This window comes from Chelonia mydas, chromosome 22, assembly GCF_015237465.2.
Source record: "Chelonia mydas isolate rCheMyd1 chromosome 22, rCheMyd1.pri.v2, whole genome shotgun sequence".
NCBI lineage: Eukaryota > Metazoa > Chordata > Testudines > Cheloniidae > Chelonia > Chelonia mydas.
In genome coordinates this window covers 13,034,743-13,059,700 of record NC_051262.2, presented here as the reverse complement: position 1 = coordinate 13,059,700, position 24,958 = coordinate 13,034,743, and the positions used below count along the sequence as shown (strand labels likewise).

The 24,958-nt window shown below is 51.1% G+C and overlaps 1 long non-coding RNA gene across 2 annotated transcripts in view; it reads right to left on the bottom strand.

Annotated features, from left to right (window-relative positions):
• The window catches only part of LOC122463546, a 48,628-nt gene continuing 23,670 nt past the window's right edge, over positions 1-24,958 (bottom strand). The window contains exons 1-3 of one of the 2 annotated variants that reach the window (XR_006287014.1): positions 18,571-18,751; positions 1,256-1,351; positions 1-906 (exon numbers count right to left, since the gene is read on the bottom strand). This is a non-coding gene — a long non-coding RNA (uncharacterized LOC122463546). Of the gene's footprint in view, positions 907-1,255; positions 1,352-18,570; positions 18,752-24,958 lie in introns of those variants that run through there. The other variant, XR_006287013.1, reaches the window with a different exon arrangement.

Here is a 24,958-nt window from a genome sequence, read left to right as displayed (position 1 = left end):
AGACCCTACCAGACAGATGCCCCCATCACAACACCCCCTCCCGTGCCCCCATGCTGGCAGGCTCAGCAGAGGCAGGTGAACAAGCAGGCTGGGGAGTCAGACCCCCCTCTCAGCCCTTCCATGTCTCAGTGGAGGTATGTACGGGGTAGGGCAGAGAGCTCACGCTGCCCACGGGAGACCTGCTCTGTGGACAGAAGAATTCCCGTGCCAGGATGCCCTGTTGGGCTCCTTTCCCAGCAGTCGATTCCCTGGAGATAAACTCAAAGCAAGAGCATGAAGTGGCACTGAGCCCCCAGCCCCTGGGGAGCCCCCTGCCCAGCACGGCTGTTGCGGTGGCAAGAATGGTGTGGCTGCATTGCAGTGCTGTGGGAAAGGGAGGGCTCAGGCATTGCCCCGTCAGCTGGGGCTATGGAGCAAGGAGCCAGGCCTGCCCAAGCCACAGCATCCACCTCGGCATCTTACCTAAGCCAGCTGCCCGCTTTGCTCCCCGCACTGCTCCCCCGCCCTTGCTGCACCCCGGGCCCGCCCCGAGCTGCTGCACTCGGGCGCTCTAATGAAGCTAAAGCTAATGGAAACCCTTGGCATCCTCTCCGCTCAGCATGCAGCCATAACCCGCCACAGCCTTCCCGTCACAGGCAGCCAAGTAGTTACCGGACCAAGGTGCTGAGCTCCTCAGGGACTGAGCAAAGAGGCTGGTTCGAGTATCAGGTAACGGAGCCAGAGATTGCAGCTCGTACCCATGCCAGTAAAAATCCCCATCCCCCACTCAGCACTGCAGCCTCCTCCACCAGTCCCTGGGCTCTCCGTGGGAGTCTCCCTTGGCCCCCAGAGCAGCGATGGGTGGGGTTCAGATGTGCTGGGTTTCTGGATTCCGTGTGCGGTGCTAGCCTGCATCCAGGAGCCTTCCTGCCCATCGAAAACAAAGCTGCTTAGCTGTGGGGAAGCCATGCTCTCAACTGGGGATATAAATACCAGCCAGGAGACTGGCTTGGCCCTATAGACACTATACAGACCTCGGCCCACATTCTGCAATGAAATGCAGTCCCTTGACATTGCAGCACCCCTCCCCCTGGTTCTCACTCCAGTTCTTCCAGATTTTCAGCATGTTTCTTGCTGGACACATCAAATTTAAAACCAGTGAGAGGTGCCAGCGCCTGGGGGCCGCACTGTGTACTCTTGGCCCCTGTGGTCGTGCTGGCCTGTAACCATCTCACTTCAAAGGGAACAGAGCTAGGAAGATTGTTGGGTCTCTCACCTCCATAAAGACTATCAGTTCCCACGGGCAACAGGACTCTTTCTTTCTTTGTGCTGTGCTGCCATGTTCCACCCCAGAGCTGGCTGCATCTCGATGCTGGGGAGAGAGCCACAGAAACAAAAGATTATAAACATTTGCTGAGTAACCCTTCCAGCACAAGGGCAGGAGGAGGTAGGCAGGCTGGGGATAATGCAGAAGGAATGGATGAGGGAGAGTAGAGGACGAAGAACGGACAGACAGGAGGAAAGAGAGGAATGGCAGGGGATGAAAAGTCCATGGAGCACTCTCTCTGGAGCGGCACTGGAAGGGCCCCGTGATGAGCTGCAGTCACTGGAGCACACACAGTGGTTCCCTTTAGAAGCCAGACAACTGCTCCTCACACTTGGGTTTGCATCATCACCACCTCCCGGGTTTGCTCATCTCGACAATTGTGAGCAGAGACAAAGGCGGCATTTTACTGGGGAGAGAGATTCCCCCTGTTCCATGCCTTCCACTTGGCCAATCACCCACCCATGCCTTGGCTCAGTCCCCTGACGCCTGCCTCACGAGAGGCAGCCTGGGCCTCCCCTCCCAATCCCCTGCTCTGCCCCACAGATGTCCCCTCCTCCCAAGGGCACATTGGGCTGTGCTGGGAGGGAGAGGGATATTCCTTCCTGCCCTATGCAACAATCCACATGCCCTGAAGCATGAGATCTGATTACCTGGATAGTCTGGAGCGCCTCAGAGGTTAGTGAACATAATTACTTGTAGCCTGAACAATTATTACACTTAAAAGATTCTGTATTCAGATGAAACATGCACTTGTCACAGCTAAAAGGTTCTTTTTCTAGGTGGTTACTTCAAGTTAATTGAGAAGATGAAATGGGGTGAAACACACCCAGAAACTGTATTTAATACAGACAACTACAGTTGAAATCATAGGCAAGGCTCAATAGCCATGCCAATGAGAATAGGATAAGCACAGTGTAGCGGTTTCTTGAATTGTTCATACTTACCGTCTTGCACTGTGCATACTTACAACTTATGGAGACAGCTGGAAACAGAGATGGAAGGGAAAGTAAGTGGAGCCCATCAGAAAGGAGGTCCTGATTCAGTTTAAACCATCTGGGAAACCAGATGAATCCAAAGAAATGGGAACCATATTTAATTCTTTACCGTGATTATAGTTGTTGGGATTTCCCCCCACCGCTTTCCACTCCACTTCCCAAGAACTCAGCTTGACTCCAGACTGTCACTCAGGGTATCTTTTTTTGACATACAGCAACACTGCGCTGAATTGATCAGACTCAAACGCAGGGGGTGGATGCAAGGTACATCACAGCTCCAAGGAAACCCAGATACCCTCTTCCTTTATGTACTTTTACACACCTCATTGCATTTACTAGCCATCGCATCATACCTTTTAGGATTGGCTTGGGTATGTAGCAGGGACCAAGGCCTGTACCGCTAGCTCTGTCCACGGACTGTCTGTGATGGTCTCCCTTGTTATCTAGTTCCTAGTCAACCATTCCCTGGGTGGTTTCCTTCTTACACCTGCCTCAGATGTTGTCTTTCAAGCCTACTGACCTATTTACATAATTTGTTTAGCACAAAAGTCCAGTTTCCAATCTGCTGATTCATTGACCTCCCTAATCCTATTGTCCAAAGGATGAGGCTTCCACCCCCACGTGTTAATGACTCCCGTCAAGCCAGGCCTCAGCTACAAAAAGGCCATTAGTTGCCCTGATCCATATATGGCCTTTCGGGTTTCCATGACTAAGCATCAAGCGTTGATATTCATGATTTACATCACTTCTTTCTTAACCATCCCTACACGTAAGCACAGCCTAACCACACAGAGACAGCATAGCAACCTCGTTGCAAAAGCCCCCCCCCCCGCCGCCCCAGCCCCCGCTTTGCAGAATCCTGCCGTGTACTATTCCCGTTTGTCTCTCAAATGAAAATGCAAAATAGCTGATCTGTGGTTATCGCCTTAGGCCAACGGTGCTCAGCTAAATCCCAGCCTTTAGCCTAACTACGCCCATAAAGCCTTCACCGAATAGAACAGGCCCTTACCCACAGCAAGCTGAATAATCCTTTGACTTGTGTTCGCCTGCTTGCCCCCCATTCATGTGCCAAGCTCATTAGCAACACGCCCTTCAGTCTTATGCTCTGATAACGGCATCTGACCTCTAGCAAGCATACAATTACCCAGGAGACAGGGTCATAAAATCAGGTGGGGAACGGCGGGGGGGGGGGGAGGGGGTCAACATACTTGTCTAGCTGCCCCTGCTGTGCGGTTCTGAATCCCACCAGCCAGCCACGCACGCCATCACCTCCCTCGCCACTTTGCCGGACACCCCCTTTGCTGCAGTGGGACTTAGAAGCTACTTATTCCCTTGGTGATTCTTCCTGCTAAATAACCACAGGTGTCTAGGCCCTAAGGGAGTCTTTCAAAGTGATTGCCGGTCAGGTTTCCCCACCCACTGTGGTTTGCTCCTATAGGAGGAAGCTCTACTTGTAAGACAGGACAACTGGCCTTGTGGCTAATTACTAGGACTCCGGAAACCTGGTTTCAAACTCGAGCTCTGCCACAGATCCCCTCTGTGACTTTGTCAAGTCACATAATCCATCTGGGCATCAGTTTTCCCATCTGTAAAATGGAGAGAATCCTTCCCTACCTGCACCTCTTCTTGTCTATTTGGACTTTTTGCTCCCCAGGGCAGGGACTGTCTTTTATCATGTGTTTGTACAGCACCTGGTGCAGTTAGGCCCTGATCGTGGGTTGGTATTTCTAAATGGCACCATAATACAGAAAATCAACAAAGTTTCTTCATAGACACTTTGTCCAATCCGCTCTTGCCGTGCGCTGCCAGACTGCCATAGGTTTAACAAATAAACACAGGATTTTAACTGTTAGATGTTATTGCGGGGGCCCATTTTCTGCCTTTATGCCCGCACAAATCTGGAGTAACTGCAGGTGCTGGGCCAGAGTCCTCAGCCAGTGGTGCTATGCTGATGTGCAGCCGATGAGGATCTAGCCCAGGGGAGTAACTGCATTTACACTGGGGTAACGGAGAGCAGACTCTGGCGCCTGACTCCTGCCCCTTGCTAAGAAGCCCATTCCCCGTGGTCACTAGCCTTTCCTTAAAATCCTTCTAAGGCAGCTTCTCTTTGCATTTTAAACCTATGCCCCCTAGTTCTGCCCACGGCAATAAACCCGACCAGTGGAGAGCTGGGAGTACAACCCTGGTCTCCTGACTCCCACCCCAGTGCCTATCCAATAGGCCACACTGCCTCTCTGCAAACAGCTCAGCATGTGCATTTGCTTGTACACCTAGTTCAAACAGGCTGCAGTTGGGGAACGTTAAGAGCCATCACAGCACATCACCAGCCCCTGGCATCAGACCACATCCTGCGCTGGTGTAAATGACGTCAGTGGGGTCACACCAATTTACACCAGCTGAAGATCTGACCCCACATGCGGCTCCTGATTCTGCTCATGTCAGCCTTACCCGGGGGTAACTCCAGGAGCCTGAACAGAGCTGGAATGGCTCTCCCAGCCGCAGGGTAGAGCCTTCGATCAGGGCCTGGATCTCTGTGCGGGAAGACCCTGATGCCCCAAGTCCTTGCCTGACACTGCAGTCCTTCTGCAGCCCATGAATGTGGCTGTTCTGCAGAGTGCTCCAATGAATGAGCCTGCTCGGCACATGTCTCATTAACAGGCAGCTAATAAAATTTTCTGCGTGGCACCACAATGAAAGCTAAGTGCCAGGCAGATTCTGCTCAGGCAGGCAGTAACCACAGATTCATTATTTTAATGTATTCACTTGCAGCACTAGGACAGATAAATACCTGGCTAGGGCTTGCGGGGAGCGGAGGAAACACTCCCTCAAAGGCCCAATCCTTCTCCAGCTGGCATTGGTGAGGCCCGATTGCCCAACGCCTCACACCTTGGGGAGTTCATCCCACCATTTCTGGGCTCGCTGAGGGAATCACTGGGTGAAGTCCTCCAGCCTGTGTTATGCAGGCCAGACTAGCTGACCCGGGTGGTCCCTTCTGGCCTTAAAAATCTATGAAGCCTTTCCATCTCTGCAAAGTGAGTAGAGAACAAGACCAGGTGGTATTCACCCAAGAGTTCTGAAGGAACTCAAACATGCAATTGCAGAATTATTGACTGCTGTATGTAACCTATTGCTTAATCAGCTTCTGTACCAGATGACTGGAGGATAGCTAACGTGATGCCAATTTTTGAAAAAGGTTCCAGAGGTTATCCTGGCAATTACAGGCCAATAAGCCTAACTTCAGTACCAGGCAAACAGGTTGAAACTATAGTAAAGAACAGAATTACCTGACACATAGATGAACACAATTTGTTGGGGAAGAGTCAACAGGCCTTTTGTAAATGGAAATCATGCTTCACCAATCTATTAGAATTCTTTGAGGGGGTCAACAAACATGTGGACAAGGGAGGTCCAGTGGACATAGTGTACTCGGACTTTCAGAAAGCCCTTGACAAGGTTACACATTCAAGGCTCTTAACAAAATAAGCAGTCATGGATAAGAGGGAAGGTTCTTTCATGGGTTCTGGTCTCCCATGTTTAAGAAGGATGAATTCAAACTGGAACGGGTATGGAGAAGGGCTACTAGGATGATCTGAGGAATGGAAAACCTGTCTTATGAAAGGAGACTCAAAGACCTTAGCTTGTTTAGCCTAACCAAAAGAAGGCTGAGGGGAGATATGATTGCTCTCTATAAGTAATCAGAGGGATAAATACCAGGGAGGGAGTGGAATTATTTAAGCTCAGTACCAATATGGACACAAGTACAAATGGATATAAACTGGCCATCAGGAAGTTTAGACTTGAAATTAGACGAAGGTTTCTAACCATCAGAGAAGTGAAGTTCTGGAACAGCCTTCCAAGGGGAGCAGTGGGGGCAAAAGACATATCTGGCTCCAAGACTAAGCTTGATAAGTTTATGGAGGGGATGATATGATGGGATAGCCTAATTTTGGCAATTAATTGATCTTTGACTATTAGCGATAAATATGCCCAATGGCCTGTGATGGGATGTTAGATGGGGGGGGCGGGATCTGAGTTACTACAGAGAATTCTTTCCTGCGTGTCTGGCTGGTGAGTCTTGCCCACATGCTCAGCGTCTAGCTGATCGCCATATTTGGGGTCTGGAAGGAATTTCCCTCCAGGGCAGATTGGCAGAGGCCCTGGGGGTTCTTCATCTTCCTCTGCAGCGTGGGGCACGGGTCACTTGCTGGAGGATTCTCTGCTCCTTGAAGTCTTTAAACCACAATTTGAGGACTTCAGTAGCTCAGACAGAGGTTAGGGGTTTGTTACAGGAGTGGGTGGGTGAGATTCTGTGGCCTGTGTCGTGCAGGAGGTCAGACTAGACGACCATAGTGGTCCCTTCTGACCTTAAAGTCTATGATTCTATGGGTCAGTAACTGGTTAAAAGATAGGAAACAAAGGGTAGGAATAAATTGTCAGTTTTCACAGTGGAAAGAGGTAAATAGCGGGGTCCTCCAAGGATCTGCACTGGGACCTGTGCTATTCAACATATTCATGAATGATCTGGGAAAAGGGGTAAACAGTGAGGTGGCAAAGTTTGCAGATTATATAAAATTAGTCAAGATAATTAAGTCCAAAGCAGACTGCAAAGAGTTACAAAGGGAGCTCACAAAACTGGATGACCGGGCAACAAAATGGCAGCTGAAATTCAATGCTGAATTGTAAATGCAAAGTCATGCACATTGGAAAACACAGTCCCAACCATGCATACAAAATGATGGGGTTTAAATTAGCTGTTACCATTCAAGAAAAATCTTGGAGTCCTTGTGGAGAGTTCTCTGAAAACAGCTGCTCAATGTGCAGCAGCAGGCAAAAAAGCAAACAGAATGTTAGGAACCATTTGGAAAGGGATAGACAAAAAACCAGAAAATATCGTAATACCACTATATAAATCCTTGGTACGCCTACACCTCGAATACCGTGTGCAGTTCTGGTCACTCTACCTCAAAAAAGATATTTGAGAATTGGAGAAAATGCAGAGAAGGGCAACAAAAATGATTAAGGATACGGAACAGCTTCATCTGAGGAGAGACTAAAAAGAGTGGGACTGGTCAGCTTGGAAGAGACAGGACTGGGGGCAGGGCATATGACAGAGGTCTGTGAAATCGTGACGGGTGTGGAGCAAGTGAATAGGGAAGGGTTATTTACTCCGTCACATAACACACGAACCACGGGTCACTCCATAAAATTAATAGGCACCAGGTTTAAAACAAACCGAAGGAAGTATTTTGTCACACAGCGCACAGTCAACCTGTGGAACTCATTGCCAAGGGATGTTGTGAATGGCAGAAGTATAACTGGGCTCAAAAAGGAATTAGATAAGTTAATGGTGGATAGGTCCATCAATGGCTATTAGCTAAGACAGTCAGGGAAGCAACCCTATGCTCTGGGTGTCCCTAAACCTCTGACTAACAGAAGCTGGAACTGGATGACTCAATAATTGTTGTGTTCTGTTCCCTCCCCCTGAAGCATCTGGCATCGGCAACTGTTGGAAGACAGGATACTGGGCAAGAGGGACCACTAGTCTGACTCACCATGGCCATTCGTATGTTCTTATGTTAATACCCAAAGAATCCCACTCATTAATATAACCATACATCATAAAAGCTACCCACAAAATAATTGCTCTTACACTAAAAGGTAACATAATTAAGGCTGTGAGTTTGTTATGGAGGTCATGGATTCTGTAACTTTCCGTGACGTCTGTGACTTCTACAGTGGCTGGTGCGGCTGGCCCGGGGGCAGCTCAAGCAGCCCCTGGGCCAGCTGCACCGGCCGCTGCTGGGGAAGTCTCGGGCCACCGTGCTCCCCTCCCACAGCAGCAGCAGGAGTTTAGGTGTGGGAGGGGGCTCAGGGCTGGGGGTTGGGGCACGGGAGTGGGTGAGAGTTGGTTCTGGGCAGCGCTTACTGGTGACACTCCCTCCCTCGGCTCCTAGTGGAGGTGTGGCCAGGCGGCACTGCACGCTGCCTTTGCTCACAGGCGCTCCCCCCACAGCTCCCACTGGCCGCGATTCCTGGCCAATCGGAGCTTCAGAGTCAGCCCTTGGGGCAGAGGCAGCGTGCGGAGTCGTGTCTGGCCGTGCCTCCTCCTAGGAGCTGAGGGAGGGAGGGACATGTCGCTGCTTCCGGGAGCTGCGCGGAGCCAGGTAGGGAGCCTGCCAGCCCCGCCTACCCCAAGCACCCTCAGTGCCCCCCTCCAAGATTTAGTCAGGGGTATATAGTACAAGTCAGGAAAGGGCACAGGCCATGAATTTTTGTTTACTGCCTGTGATCTGTCCATTACTTTTACTAAAAATACCCATGACTAAAACGTAGCCTTAATCATAGAATATCAGGGTTGGAAGGGACCTCAGGAGGTCATCTAGTCCAACCCCCTGCTCAAAGCAGGACCAACCCCAACTAAATCATCCCAGCCAGTGCTTTGTCAAGCCTGACCTTAAAAACTTCTAAGGAAGGGGATTCCACCACCTCCCTAGGTAATGCATTCCAGTGTTTCACCACCCTCTTAGTGAAAAAGTTTTTCCTAATATCCAATCTAAACCTCCCCCACTGCAACTTGAGACCATTACTCCTTGTTCTGTCATCAGCTACCACTGAGAACAGTCTAGATCCATCCTCTCTGGAACCCCCTTTCGGGTAGTTGAAAGCAGCTATCAAATCCCCCCTCATTCTTCTCTTCCGCAGGCTAAACAATCCCAGTTCCCTCAGCCTCTCCCCATAAGTCATGTATTCCAGTCCCCTAATCATTTTTGTTGCCCTCCGCTGGACTCTTTCCAATTTTTCCACATCCTTCTTGTAGTGTGGGGCCCAAAACTGGACACAGTACTTCAGATAAGGCCTCACCAATGTCGAATAGAGGGGAACGATCATGTCCCTCGATCTGCTGGCAATGCCCCTATTTATACATCCCAAAATGCCATTGGCCTTCTTGGCAACAAGGGCACACTGTTGACTCATATCCAGCTTATCGTCCACTGTCACCCCTGGGTCCTTTTCTGCAGAACTGCTGCCGAGCCATTCGGTCCCTAGTCTGTAGCGTTGCATGGGGTTCTTCCGTCCTAAGTGCATCATAATAACTTACAGCCTCTATTAAGCCATGGAAAACAAAACCAGAAGAAAACAGTGTGATGAAATGGGACTGTTCTTAATGGTTCCTCTGAATAGTGTGGGTGTGCCTCAGTTTCCCCTATGCAGTTCTTAAGTATCTAGGTGGTGGGGTAAGGGTGTGTGATCATTGCAGAGCCCTAGAGGGCAGGTGTGTGCAGGGGTCTGGACACAGAGAATGGCTGACACCCTGTTTCCTGGCAACTGATGGCCTGGGCCCTTCCCCCCTGCAAGGTGAGAGCTAAAGGGTTGGAGAACAAAGGGATCAGGTGACCTCCTGGCCCGGGAAAGGGACAAAGCCCAGAGCAGGGCGAGGATGGAGGGAGTTTCAGTTTGGGGCTGGCTAGGACATGGAGTGAAGTACAGACGTGGTTGTCTGGCTCACTGCCCCTCAAAATGGACCCAGCTGAGGGGTGCCGTTCTCTGCACCTACAAGCTCTGTTTTAGACCATGTTCCTGTCGTTTAATAAACCTCTGTTTTACTGGCTGGCTGAGAGTCCCGTCTGACTGCGAAGTTGGGGGGCAGGACCCTCTGGCTTCCCCAGGACCCCGCCTGGGCGGACTCGCTGTGGGAAGCGCACGGAGGGGCAGAGGAGGCTGACTGCTCCGAGGTCAGACCCAGGAAGGTGGGAGCTGTGTGAGCTGTGTGTCCTGCAGACAGCCTGCTCACAGAAAGGAGACTGCCCCAGAGTCCTGCCTGGCTTCATGGGGAGCAGTTCCAGAGCATCGCCCGGGGACTCCATGACAGACAGTCAGTGGAGCACATCAGGAGATTGGCCCCAGTCCCGGCAAAATGTTATTCTAGACCTAGATGCACACAAGGAAGCAAGGAAATTCCAAATCTTTTCTACCCTTGGGCTGTCTGGCCGACCCAGACATAGGCAACGCCCGCCTGTCTTTTTCACTACGGATCATCCTGGCTAACTATATTTATGCTTCTAATACCTAAGCAGTTTGTCTGCAGTGTTGTTGCAGCAGCGTGGGTCCCAGGATATTCGAGAGATAAGATGGGGGAGAGAATATCTTTTCCGGACCCTGTACGGTGTGAGGCTTTTTGATTTAGTAAGCAGCAGCAGCAGCCATGAGCTAAGAAGCAGAACGTCACAGCCTCACATTCCATCTACATTGTATAAAAAACACTGGCATATCAGGCTGTTAAGAAGGCGCTCCTGTCCTAATAGGACCCACCATCACCAGATAAGTAAGGCATCTCTTTAAGACGTTTAAAGAAAACTTTGCTTGATAGCATTCTCTCTGCCAAGGGACCACTTCACAGTTGTGATTGTGAAATCTATATATCTATTGTTTTGCCTTTACGGTCCCGCACTTTTCCACTGTTTATCCGCATGGTTCCTGTCTGCTTCTTTAATTGTTTCTGCTTGTTGCATAACTATTTTTTCCCAGATTTAAATAAACTAAAGGGTGGGATATGATTGGTTAAAGAATTGTTTCGTTGTGGACTAGGATGGGTGAAAAATACTGGTGTGTAGGACTTTAGTTTAAAATGACTGGTGAAGGTACAGCTAAGCAGGACTCAAGTTTCACTATACAAACTGGGGTTCAAAAGGAATCTAACCCCAGGACGCAGCCCAAGATCGGAGCTGTCAGACCTCAACACCCTGCCAATCACACCGTGCAGGAAACTGGAGCCTTGGAGCACCTGATCCTGACTGACCACCAGGAAAAGTTCGTCTGCCTTGTTGGGAGTGGTGAGCATTGTATGCTTAGCGTATGTGTTCTGTTTTGGTGACTGTTAATAAATAGAGGTTAAGGATATAACTGTGTAAGGCTCTTTCAGTGGTAAAAGGCCCTAGAAAACCTCAGAAGATTATGCCCTGAGCCCTAGGAACTGGGTATGGGTAGGTGCCGTTTGCCTGGAGCCCTAGGAACTTGGAAAGGGTAGGGGTGCCTAAATTAACCAGGTTAAGCCTTGAGCCCATTGAAGGATAAAGGTGTCATGCCCTAGCATGTGTGGGTAACAGACCAACTTCTCTTGGTGAGAGAGAAAGCTTCCGAGCTTACATGGAGCTCTTCTTCAGGTCTGATCAGCCACCCAACACAAAAACAAAAAGTGGAACCAACTCCAACTATGCCACAACCCACAGAACACCACGCCCGGAAAAAACCATGGCACCAGTGCTTACCACATGGACGCTGCACGACACCTGGACACCAGCAACCAAACCTGAAGCAGAGTTCTGCGTACCTCAAAAGCATGTCTCTCTCACCGGCAGAAGTTGATCCAATAAAAGAGATTACCTCCCTCGCCTTGTCTAAGTAATTTGTGGCAACCCATTGTTTTTATAATTTTAAATTAATGCTTTCAAATACAGCAACGATCCCAGATCCCTCACAATTTCGTAGTTAATCGTATGTGTCCATGGGGTCTAACTGCCTAGTAACAAGACTGCAAAAAGGCGTCAGCTGCTTGCATCAAAAGAAATGTTAAAAGCCCGTGGTGTCCCTGTTAACAGCACAAATAACTGTACAAATAAATAGTACAAGCTATCACGGGAAGGCAAAAAAAAAAAAAAAAAAAAGTGACCCAGAAGCACACCTACTTTTCATCAGATATGCTAAGCACAAACAACTGTCTGTTAGGATAATATGAAGTTCGCTGAGAGAGAGAGAGAGAGAGAGAGTGTGTGTGTGTGTTTGCCTCACTTGCCCCGTGCATGTTCTGAAGCTATAATACCTTCTAGAAGTATTACCCTTTGGCAGTGTTATTACCCACCAAAGGGGGCCTAGCTATGCTGGCGGTTTAGGAAAGGGTCAGCAAGGTGTAAGATACAGCAGTCAAGCACCATTCGGGCCCAGTGTGACCGTGGAACGGGGTCATGGGATTCCTAGAGCACCTATCCCATAGCCCTCAGCTCTGGTGCAGGGAGCACTGACTTGGGAACCTGGATCCACAAGGCACGGGGGGCAGCAGAATAGCCCTTGGGGGGACTCTAGTAACTGCAGTGGAGCGAGGCTGATTTACACCAGCTGCTGGCGGGAAGGATCTGTGGGGTGGAGATGACCTGCTATTGCTCAGGGCTGCGGGGCCAGGGAGGATGTGCTGTGTCAGGGCTGGCAAAGCTGCAGGCTGCCTCGCTCAGCTGTTATTTTTCTAGGCTCTGGCTGGCATCTGGTGGCGACCAAGGAGCCCGCAGCACTGCGTCTCAGGCAGCCAAAGGACTCCCTGATTTCCTGCGGTGTGCCCTGGAAAGGTCCCAGCCTCCGCTTGGGAGGGAACGGGTCCAGAGACCACAGCCTATGCTGGAGCTTTGGGACGTGGCTCTGAATTGAAAAGCTTCTCGCCCTCCATGTAGGGGCTGAAGGGTTTAGCTCACCCTGGCCTGGGCATGAGGCAGTGGCTGGCAGGGCCTGGGAAGGAGAGAACTGCTGCCAGCAGGAAGGGGCTCCTCAGCGAGGCCAGGCTGACACCCAGTGCTCAGCTCTTGGAAGAGCAGGACTGCTCTGCTGACGGGGGCTATGATCAACCATGCAACAGCACTGAGGCCAGCATGCCCCCATGGCCTACCCAGAGTCACCTCGGTTTAACGAAGGGAGCTATTATAAACCAGCCAGGCTAAACCAGAGCAAAAGGCCATGTGGACACTCCAATTTCAGTTTAAACCAGGCATATTTCAATGCAGCCTAAATTAATTAGAAATCACTAGCCCGACTCTCCAAGCCTCCACATAGGTTTAAAAACAAAGTCAAACATTTGGTTTAAAAACAAACAGAAGTCACAACCAGTGCGACTCCCTCCTGTAGGCAAGGGCACAGAGAGAGTCCAGCGAGGGAGTGGAGGGCGGGGAGTCCGGCTGCCCCAGACACAGGCAGATGGCTCCCTCCTTATCCCACGCACCCCCTAAATGAATTGGAGGAGGGCATTTCACTCATGCTTTCACTGCTACCCCACACCCGCCTGCACAGGATCAATTTTCCCAACCTGAGGCCACTATTAGTCATAGTATTACTGCAGGAGCCCCAGTCACGGACCAGAGCCCCACGGTGCTAGGTGCTGTACAAACAAACAGAACAAAATACAGTCCCTGCCCCAAGGAGCTTAGAAGCTAAAGGAATATCCATACTGGAGCCGGGAGGGGCAATTGCAACTCAACAAGACATACCCATGCCAACTTGAGCTCAACTCCCCCCAGATCATGACAGTGGCCTAAATACCATGAGATTATTATTATTTTTATTTATTGTTATTTTTTTTTTCTTTTCTTTGCTTCTGGCTTTGGAGCCTTTAAGGGGGGTGGTGTCACATTTTTCAGCTTTTCTCTGCAACCACAAGGGCAAGATCTATCTATTTGAAGTGAAAGCTGAAACTCACAGTCCCCTGACTCCTGGAGCTGGAAGAAAAAAATACCCACAAATATCATCAGACTCATGCTAAGAAGTTAACCACACTTCATCTGCCAGTGACAAACACCCTCCAAATTTCCAAAACATCTCCCACCTCATGCTTTAGAATTATGTCTTCTCCTCCAACTCCATCATAAATCCTCTGCCCTGACAGGGCGACCCCTCCCCCCGAATGAACACACCCCAACATATCTCTTGCAGATTCTCCAAGCGTGCAGCCACTTGGCTTTGAACATGACAGACACATCCAGATGTTCAGCCTTCTTTTGCCGCCATCTGGGCTGAGGTCTATCGCTTGGGTCCAGGCGAAGAGAAGCCATCTACAGCCAAGAAGCTTTGTAGCTGCCCCACCTCAGGAAGCCCTGTGAGCTCCATCCCACAATGCAGCACCCAAATGGTTCTGCCAGGAACACAGCCCCTGTCATGGCTTCCTGCAGCTGCCTCCCCAGCTGGGACCCACACAGAACCTCCCCATGCCCAGAGACCACAGAGTGCCAAGGGGGGCAACTCATGGGGGCTGTGGGCAGGCACGAAAGAGCAGAAGGTGGAAGGACTCCTCACAGTCTTTCTCCCCATCTGTGCAGACACACATAGACTCATAGGACTGGAAGGGACCTCGAGAGGTTGTCTAGTCCAGTCCCCTGCACTCATGGCAGGGCCAAGTCTTATCTAGATCATCCCTGACAGGTGTTTGTTCAACCTGCTCTTAAAAATTTCAAATGGTGGAGATTCCACAACTTCCCTGGGCGATTTATTCCAGTGCTTAACCACCCTGACAGTTAGGAAGTTTTTCCCTAATGTCCAACCTAAACCTCCTTTCCTGCAATTTAAGCCCATTGCTTCTTGTTCTATCATCAGAGGTTAAAAAGAACAATTTTTCTCCCTTCTCCTTGTAACAACCTTTTATGTACTTGAAAACTGTTACGTCCCCTCTCAAGTCTTCTCTTCTCCAGACTAAACACACCCCTTTTTTTCTAATCTTTCCTCATAGGTCACGTTTTCTAGACCTTTCATCATTTTTGTTGCTCTTCTCTGGGCTTTCTCCAATTTGTCCACATCTTTCCTGAAATGTGGCGCCCAGAACTGGACACAATACTCCAGCTGAGGCCTAATCAGCACGGAGTAGAGCGGAAGAATTACTTCTCGTGTTTTGCTTACAGTATTCCTGCTAATACATCCCAGAAGGATGTTCGCTTGTTTTGCAACACTGGTACATTGTTAACTCATATTTAGCTTGTGATCTTTGATCAACATGTTCCTCAACGCCCTCAGCAGCAGCGGGGTAAATTCAGTCTGGCTGGGGCTTTTCCCTGTTGTGCCCTGCATCCACCCGTGCTCCTGTGGGGCGCGAGGCAAGCTGCCATTACCAGCACCGTGCCCCGTTCATGCCTGCACATGGCTTCTGAGGGCGCAGCCCAATCAGACCCTGCTAGCAATAGGGAGTGTGCGTGGGCCATACCAAAAGCAAAACCATCTGCAAAACCAGACTGGAAATAAATCAGGAAAAGCTTCATTTCACTAACCCAAGGTTTGCAAACGGGAACTAACTGAAAGTCCAGTAATTACTGCAAACTGCCTGTAATATCCTCCCCCCACATCACGTGGTGGCTGCGGGATCGCTCCTTTCATTCTCCTTAATGCTTAACTGATTTGGCTGCTGAGCCACAGAGGGAGAATTGAAACCAGCCTTGTCCAAGAGGAGTTGGAGGCAGGAGCTCTGCAAATGAGACGGGACTTTATCAGAAGGAGCCCAGCTTCCTGGAGAGCTCCCCACGCCTGCCCAGCTGGTGCAGGGACAGCCCCTCTGCTGTTTGCCAGATTTCAGCGCTAGGTCTTGCTCATGGTGACCTTGCTTTGTGGGGTGCAGTGGAGAGCCCCAGGACTGGACTCTGCTTCCAAATCCGAGCCCTGCTGATGCAATCCATAGGTGTGTTTTGCTCTATCAGGGACAGTTGGGGTCATGGGTGGGACTAGAGGCCCTGGCTCCCATCGGGGGTCCTGCCTGCCCCAGAGCAGCCATTGCACCCGCTCAGCTCCCCCCACCCAAGGTGCAGAGGCTGAGGCCAGCTGCTTCCAATGCAGTCACGGATGTTGGGGGCTTGACTTTCAGTGCCATGGGCCTGATTCCCATCCAGGCCAACCCCCACCCCCCCAGCCTCCCACTGACATCAGATGGCTCAAACTGGGCTGCCCCAAGCCACCTGCTGGGTCACACTGGCCCAGCGTCTTGCTGGATGGTAAATATGGTGCAGAGGGGAAACAAAACAAACCTGTCACCCCTTGCAGAAATTCTCCCACCTGCCCTGCCTGGCTGTTGTGGAGCCAGCCTCTCCTTCCCCAACACCCAGTTTATCTGCAGGGATCCCAAGGCACTCCGATAGCGTCCCCATTCAGGCCAGGACCCTTGTCTGACGCCCTCCCCTCCTCTCTCTCCCTCCTATCCTGTTCATTCCACTCCCTTCTGATCCCACGTCCCAATCTGGCTGCTGGTGAGAGCCCCTTCTCCTCCGCAGGGCCGGACGAGCGCAGAGCAGCTCCCCAGCATCTCTGTGCTTGCCGACTCTCCCTCCGCTCAGATCTTGTCTCTCCCTGCCCTAGCTTCTGCCTCTCACCTGCTCTCCCCCTCTGCCCTTGTGCTGCTGAGCAAAGCGCTGAGAGATAGGAGCGAGGAGCCAGCTGCATTGCCTGGCCCCAGCTGGGCCATCCAGTGGGCCCCTCTGCTAGATCTGGGGTGCCCCACAAGACCCTTCTTTTCCAGATTGGCCTCCTATTGCGAGTGCCTCATGCTTTGCCATGTCCAGCGTATGGCACCCAAAATCAGAGGCCGTCTTGGAAGAGGTGGCTGGGCATGGCTCAGGGATCCAGGCCCCTTTGCTATTCAACCTCCGCTCTCCAGAGCTTTGGGGCTCACACTCTGGTTCCTGCCATTGGTACAGATAGGCAAAGCTGCTATTTGCACCGGCGCAGTTCACCCCGGTTTCAAACAGGGCTAAGCTACTCCAGTGCAGACAGCGGATTACAGCAGACTGCCCTGTTCATACCAGGGCTTTGGCACAGTCGTGCTAGTGACCCCAGGGGCTGGAATCCGGAGCGGAGACACGGCCAGAGGCTTGCAGAGAAGAGTCTGAGACCCTGAAGACATTCCCCCCACCCCTGAATGTTTATCATTCTTTCACTGAGCCACAAGGCCAAGATGAGAGAGGGGGGTTGCATACAGGAAGAGCAGCTGGTTGAACCCACACCCCCACACACTCCCCCGCAGCATGTGGAAAGTATTAGCTAAGAACAATGAACTGCCACTGCATGCAGACACCATAATCACCAGCAAAGACTGAGACTGGATCCCTTCATTGCAGAAACAAAGGCCTCCTTTGCCGAAGTCCAAGGTAAGCTGCTGGAGTTGTTTGGGTGAGGCCAGACACTAGAAGGAACCACGACCACATGCACTGAGCCAATGTATCACACCCAAACCACTGCTCTCTCGTGCCTGGAATGGCCGACTTGCTCGAGGACCTAACGCAAACGCTGGGGCTGGGGATAGAGCTGGTCACCGCCAGGCTTTGGAAGCAGAGGGTCCGAGGTAGAGCTGAGCTACTCATTGATTTTTCAGCTGAGTGGCTGAACCAAAAACATTCAAATTCAATGAATTGGTTTTGTTTTGTTGTGGGTGTTTTTACCCTTTGATGGTTTGTTTCTTTTTTCAAACCAATCTAGCTAAGTTTTGAAACAAAAGATCGTTTCAGAACAAAGGAAAACACAACAATTTAAAAATGGCCAAAGGAAACATTTCAACGTTTTCAGAAGTTATTCTTGGTTTTTTTCCCCCAGCTCAGCACATTCCACACTGGTTCACAAACCCTTTTGATCAATTTGAAAGTGCATTTTCTGGTGAATAAACGACTTGTCTGAAAAATGCCGGCTGCTCTAGTCTGGAGTTCTTTGCTGGCATGATGCTGGCCGGGTTTAGTGCATCATAAATGACCCCAGCAAAGCATGCACAGCCAGTGAACGCCCACGAACACCAAAAGGTCACGCCTCCAAGGCAGACCTCGGGGGCTTTATAAGCTCATGTCAAGATCTAGCATGCAAGGAAGTTCTCAGCTCGACCCCATTTAACTCAAAGAGCTCCCCTGTTTCTGCTGCCTCTTCCACCTTCCCATGGAGGAGAGACCCCCACAAACACCTTGGGAAAGACACCTCAGTGCAGCTATAGTAAGGCAGCCCCTTCTGGGGCATTTTCCTGCGGCAGGCCACAGCACAGCAGATGCATCTGCCTCAGTTTCCCTTCTTCCACCCAGGAAAGGAACAGAGTCTCTCAGTGTCTGATACACAGCCCTCCTCTGGGTGTAATTTATTCCTGCACACCAGTGCAGTCGCTCCCCCAAACCCTTGTGGAAAAGCCATTCTCGACAATGCCCCAGTCAACACATAAAAGGCAAAACAGTTTTTCCATTTCCCTCTTCAGGGCAACACCTCTAGCTCACCCACCTGGGAGTCAATAGCAGCGATTCATTCCCAGTTTCTTCAGCCCTGAATCCAGGATCCTGCTCTCCAGACCTTCCTGAAAGTGACCCACCTTCTCCTGACTCCTACCACGGCCTCAACTCCCGTCTCCTGCCAGAGGGCTTCCCAGCATCTTACCCAAGCTCAGGGCACATCCCTCCACAGGCCACCCTCTTGCTTCCAGGCTCAGCGTCCCCAGACCAAGCTGCATCTTCCTCTTTTGGCTAAGGACCACTGCCCGAGCCTTCCCCACGTTGGGGTCCAGCTTCGGTCAGTTCTCACCAGGGTCCGTTCCAGCTCTTCTCAGAACTCAGCTGCCCCCCACCGGGTCTCCTGGAGCTCTCTCCCATGCCGCTGCTAAGGTGCATACCCATAGTTAGCCAGCTGTTCAGCCAGCAACCTGCAGAGGGTAGCATTGCCTTGCACTGAAACGCACTCAGAGCCGGGCTGGTGCTGCAGTCAATGTGAGCTTGGGAAAAGCAGTGGGACAGGCAGGGCTGTCCGGGTCCTTACAGGGCCCTTGTCGGGGAGGGCGGGCCCCAAAATTTAGGGCTTGGCACAGCTGTGTTGTGCTTTTACATTCAATGCAAACTCGGCTCTCTTTGGAACGGTCCCCTGCACCCGCGCTGGTTGATACCCATCTCCTCTCCAGGACCCTGCTGTTCCCAGGACACAGAGCTGCCTTGTGTAGCATGAGGGTCTGTCTACACCGCACACTAAACCCAGACTCTGACTCAGGTCTGAGCCCAAGCCCCCCTTCTATCCGCGCACTAATCAGTCTGACTCAGGTCAGCAAGCACTCAGGACCTGGATCCTAGTGTAACCCGCACACCTTCTGGGTGTGGTGTTCTGTCCCCTCTAGTGGCACCCAGACCACTGAGAGAGCGATTAATGAGTCTACTCTATAGCCTTAGCTCATGCACTAAACTCTAGAGGTCCCAGGTTCGATCCTGATGACCGGGGTCTGTCAGTGTTATACTAGGACCCTGCTAGGGGGGTGGGTCAGAGTCTGAGTCCCGCAGTGACTCAGGTCCAAACCCTCATTTTGCAATGTGGACACGGCTCGAGCTGCAGAGCTGAGGTTGAAGGTCTCCGTAGTGCAGCCTGGCGGTGTTAGCACAGCTGTGAGACCCAGGTTCAGCAACTGGAAGGCCAGGTTTACAAAGCAGGGTGGATGCTCAAGCACAAGGCTTGGAAACAGAGAGTCCACAAGTCCTGGTCCCGAAGACCTGGGTTTACAGTACAGTGGAGCCATGCCCAGCCTGGTCCCCAGACCAAACCTGACCCCAGCCCTGAGCTATGGGAGGGATGTGGATCGGAACGAAGGGAGGCTGGAACCCCCACCTCCAGCCACCAGCCCCAGACACCACCTCCCCAGCCAGCTGGCTCCACACTGGGGGCTCAGTCCCAGCTTAGCTCCTACCGAGCGGCTTCTGCAGAAACGTCTTGCAGCCACATGGCTGGAGACCGATGGGCTGCATTAAATTGCTGCAAGAGCTGCATGCACAGATCAACGAGACATGTCACATCCCCACCTGCTGCCGACTACGAGGGGCTGCTTGACACGGTGCTGCTGGTTTTCAACTGCCTGTGAGGTGCTGTGGTCCCTTCTTTGCCCCTGGCTGCTTGGGACCCAGGGAGCTGCTTATCTCAACACACCCCAGAGGCTAGAGGAATAACCTGCTAAAGGGAACAGAGGAAAGAGAATGGGTAGGGTGGGACTTGCCACTGGAATGAGACACCCGTGTCCCCGCCCCGGGGAATTATAGACCAGTCAGCCTAACATTGATACCTGGGAAGATACTGGAATAAATTATTAAACAATCAGTTTCCCAGCACCTGGAGGATAATAGTTTTATAAGGTATAGCCAGTATGGATTTTTCAAGAATAAATCACGCCAAACTGCCCTAATTTCCTTCTTTGATAGGCTAACTGTCTTAGTGGATATGAGGAAAGCAAGAAACGTGATATATATTTATATTAATAAGGCTTTTGACACAGTCTCACATGACATTCTCCTAGGCAAACTAGGGAAATGGGGTCTAGATGAAATTATTATAAGCTAGGTGCACAACTGGTTTAAAGACCGTATTCAAAGAGTAGTTATCAATGGTTCACTGTTAAACCGGGAGGGCGTATCTAGTGGGTTCCACAGGGCTAGGTCCTGGTTGTGGTACTAGTCAATATTTCCACTAATGCTTGAATAATGGAGTGGAGAGTATGCTTATAAAATGTGCCGATCACACCATGCAGGGAAAGGCAAGCACTTTGGAGGATGGGATTAGAATTCAAAATGACTTTGATAAATTGGAGAATGGCTTTGAAATCAACAAGATGAAATTTCAATAAAGACAAGCGCAAAGTACTTCATTTAGGAAGTTAAAAATCAAATGCACAATAACTGGCTCGGTGGCTGTACTGCTGAAAAGGATCTAGCGGTTAGTGGATCACAAATTGAAAATGAGTCAACAATGTGATGCAGTTGCAAAAAAGGCCAGCATCATTCTGGAGTGTGTTAACAGGAGTGTCGTGTGTAAGACACTGGAGGTCACTGTCCCACTCTGCTCAGCACTGGTGAGGCCTCAGCGGGCGTGCCGGGTCCAGCTGTGAGCCCCACACTTTAGGAAAGATGTGGACAAATTGGAGAGAGTCCAGAGGAAAGTAACAAAGAGGATAAAAGGTTTAGAAAACCTGACTCATGAGGAAAGGTTTAACTGAGCACGTTTAGTCTTGAGACTAGAAGACTGAGGAGGGACCTGATAACAGTCTTCCAATATGTTAAGGGCTGTTACAAAGAGGACAGTGATCAATTGTCCTCCAGTGTCCACTGAAGGTAGGACAAGAAATAATGGGCTTAATCTGCATCAAGGGAAATTTAGGTTAGATATTAGGGGGGAAAGACTTTATAATGATAGTTAAGCTCTGGAATAGGCTTCCAAGAGAGGCTGTGGAGTCCCCATCAGGGGAGCTTTTTAAGAACAGGTTAGACAATCACCTGTCAGGGATAGTCTAAGGTTTGGCCCTGGCTCAGCACAGGGGGCTGGACTTGATGACCTCTGGAAGTCCCTTCCAGCCTGACATTTCTATGAATCTACGATCCCAGCCAGGGTAGGGACAGGCCAGAGAGTGGAGAGGGATGTGGAGGGTGAGGGAAATGCTCACAGAGGGGTGGGGAGAATCTGGGTGTCAAGATGCAGGGCGGGTGTGTGGGATGAGGAGATGCAGGGTGTATGTGACAATGTGAGGGAAAGAGAGGGGTGGGAAGGTATGGGGTGCAGAGAGAGTGGGTAGGAGGTGGTGCGGGTGCATGAGACTGTGCACACATGCACAGCTGCCAATTCTCAAGATTCTACCATGAGTCTCACAATATTTGGTGCTTTTCTTAAAGCCCCAGCTCCTGAGTCAGGTTTTTGAGAGAACTGCAGATTTAACGCAGAGAAAAAGAGCAAGCGTCTTGCGCTCCTGGTTGCAGAGACGAAGCTGGAAAATATGACCCCCAATGGCTGAAAAACCAGTGAGCAAGTCAGAAGACCCCAGTTCAAAAAAAATCTCCTGCTTTTGAAGCCAAGCTCCTGATTTGTTGTGAAGTAGGGACTGGCAGCAGCAGCAATGAGAGAGCTGGGTCTGGGCCCACTTGGTTGGGGGGCACGCAGGCGCGACAGCACAGAGCTGAGGAGTCATGGGTGCGGAACAGTAGCCAGGGCAATTGGGGCAGGAGCAGGAGGGAAAAAGGGAACAGTGCTGCAGGTCCTGGAGAGCTGGACCATGAAGATAACAGGTGTCTGGCCTACACACCAACCAGCCTACACTTTTTCTTCTCCTCTATTCTGTTCCTCCCCCCCATGGCTCTCTCACTCCCTGGCTGCAGGGCTGCGTATGGCACATGCCCAGCCCAGTAGGGCACAGGAACAGCCCAAGCCCCTGGCCATTAGCTACTCAGTGCCTGGCCCGGGTTGTTGCTGAGCCTCTGTGCAGCCTGAGGGTGGGAGCCATGTGAAGAGAGAGCCAGGGTGCAGCGAATTTGCTCAGGGGGCTCAGAAAGCTTCACAGAGCAGAGGCGAGGGCCTCCTCCTCCTCTTGGAGCACCAGTGTCAGACTCCCCGGGACCCGCATCTACTCCTGGGGGAATTCTGCGCCACTGCGCATGTGCAGAATTTATCTCCCCTACAGATTCCTTTGCTTCCCCGCAGAAAAATGACTTTCTGATGGGGAAGCAAAGGGGAAGCCACGAGAGCGGTCATGCGACCCTCCCCAGCAGTATGTTTCGTGTGTCCAGGGCAGCTGGCAGAGAGGTAAATCACTATGGGGAAGAGGGCTGGTGGCTCCTACCCTGCACCAGGCTCAGCTGCTAGTCCCAACTGGGATGGGGAGGATGGGACTTCCTCTTCCCCTGCCTGGCATTCAGGGCCATGTCAGACCCACCCCCAGATTTCTCCCCCGGCTGTAGAGAAGCTCTTCAAAGTCCCTCCTCCCCACTCCTGCTTCTTGCACCCATCACTCCTCAGCTGCAAGGGGAGGGATCCCCCATCTGCCAAACCCCTGTGCATCCAGACCCCCTCATCAAACCTCCCCCACACCCAGAACCCGCCCCCCCGATGAGCCCCACTACCCCTGCACCTGGATCACCCCAATAAGATACCCACACCCAGATCCCTACCCTACTGAAGCCCAACCCAATGCACCTGGATCCCCACACCACTGAACACCACTCCCTCAGCATCTGGACCCCCCACTGAGCCACCCAGACCCCCCTTACAAGCTCTGTACCCCCCACACCCAGACATCCCCTGCTGAGCCCCAATCACCCTCACCTGGACCCCCCTGCAGATTACTGTTGCAGCCAGAACCATGCAACAAGCCTCTGTGCATCCAGATCCCCTTGCATCCGGATACCCCACTGAGCTGCCCGCACCCAGATTGATCAACACAGAACTCTCTCAACCCACACCTGGATCCCCCCACACACTAAGCCCCTCCACCCTTGGATCCTGCCCTGCTGAGCCTGCCTGCCCACACCTGGTGCACCTGGCATGGAGGAGCAGGGCCCTGGGGCGTTTCTGGGGCAGGCCCGGTCCTTGTGCTGTGTCAGGGTTGGGTGCAGCCTCACCGCTGAGTCCGTGTCCCCCGGGAGGCAGGGGGAGCTGCACAGTGATCTCCCACCTCTGCACAGCCAGTGGCCTGTGCTCCCCAGTGCCATGCTAGAGCCTCCGCATTTATTCGACAAATAAAATGTGCAGAATTTTGAAATATTGTGTGCAGAATTTTTAATTTTTTGGCACAGAATGCCCTCAGGAGTACCGGCATCCCAGCGCTGGAGTGTCAGTGACCGGGGCCTTGTCGCTTTCCAGGCTGTGCCTTTCCTTCGGTCCCAGCAGGTGTCCTTGCTGCTGCAGGAATGAGTGAGCCTGGAGGCTCCTTGCCTAATGCTGCAGCTCTGCAGAGCCGCTCCACTTGCTCAGTGCCTAGGTGCAGCAGGGGTCTCCAGGTGTCTTGGGACCCCATCTCCCACCTCCATGCAGAATCAATTTTCGGAAGTGCTGAGCACCCGCAGCTTCCTCTGGAATTGGCGGAGTCCCCCCACCCCCGAAATAGAGCGGCGGACACGGGACTCGATTAATAAAGAACGAAAGGAGGGTAATGCAAATCAACATGGCTTGTGGAAAATAGATCCTGTCAACCTAATGATGTCTTTTTTTATGAGCTTACAAGTTTGGTCGATAAAGGTGACAGTGTTGAGGTGATATACCTAGACTTCAGTAAGGCGTTTGACTGACATTTTGATTAAAAAGCTAGAACGAACATGGCACACATTAAAGCAGACACCTGATCACTCTCAAAATGTAACTCTGCATGGGGAGCCATCAGCAAGCAGGTGTGTTTCCTGTGGGGTCCCGCAGGGATTAGTTCTTGGCCCTGTGCTATTAACACCTATCAATGACCTGGAAGAAAGCCTAAAATCATCAGTGATTAAGTTTGCAGAGGACACATACATTGGGGGAGTGGTAAATAATGAGGACAGGCCACTGATTCAGCGTGATCTGGATTGTTTGGTAAACAGAGTGCAAGCAAACAAAGTGTGTTTGAATACAGCTAAATGTAAACGTATGCATCTGTGGACAAATAATGCAGGCCGTACTTACAGGATTGGGGACTCTATCCTGGGAAGCAGGGACTCTGAGGAAGAGTTGGGGGTCATGGTGGATAATGACCTGAACATGAGCTTCCAATGTGAATCTGTGGCCAAAAGAACAAACATGATCCTGGACGTATAAAGAGGGGAACCTTGAGTAGGAGGAGAGAGGTTATTTTACCTCTATATTTGGCAATGGTGCGACTGCTGCTGGAATAGTTTGTCCAGTTTTGGTGCCCACAATTCAAGAAGGATGTAGATAAATTGGAGAGGGTTCAGAGAAGAACCACGAGAATGATTAAAAGATGAGAAAACCTGCCTTATCGTGATAGACTGAAAGAGCTCAATCTATGTATCTTACCAGAGAAGGTTAAGGGGTGACGTGATTACTGTCTAAGTATCCACATGGGAACAAATATTTAATAACAGACTCTTTAATCTAGTAGATAAAGGTAGAACATGATCCAATGGCACTAGACAACTTCAGCCTGGAAATAAAATGTAACTTTTTAACAGTGAGAATAATTAACCGTGGGAAC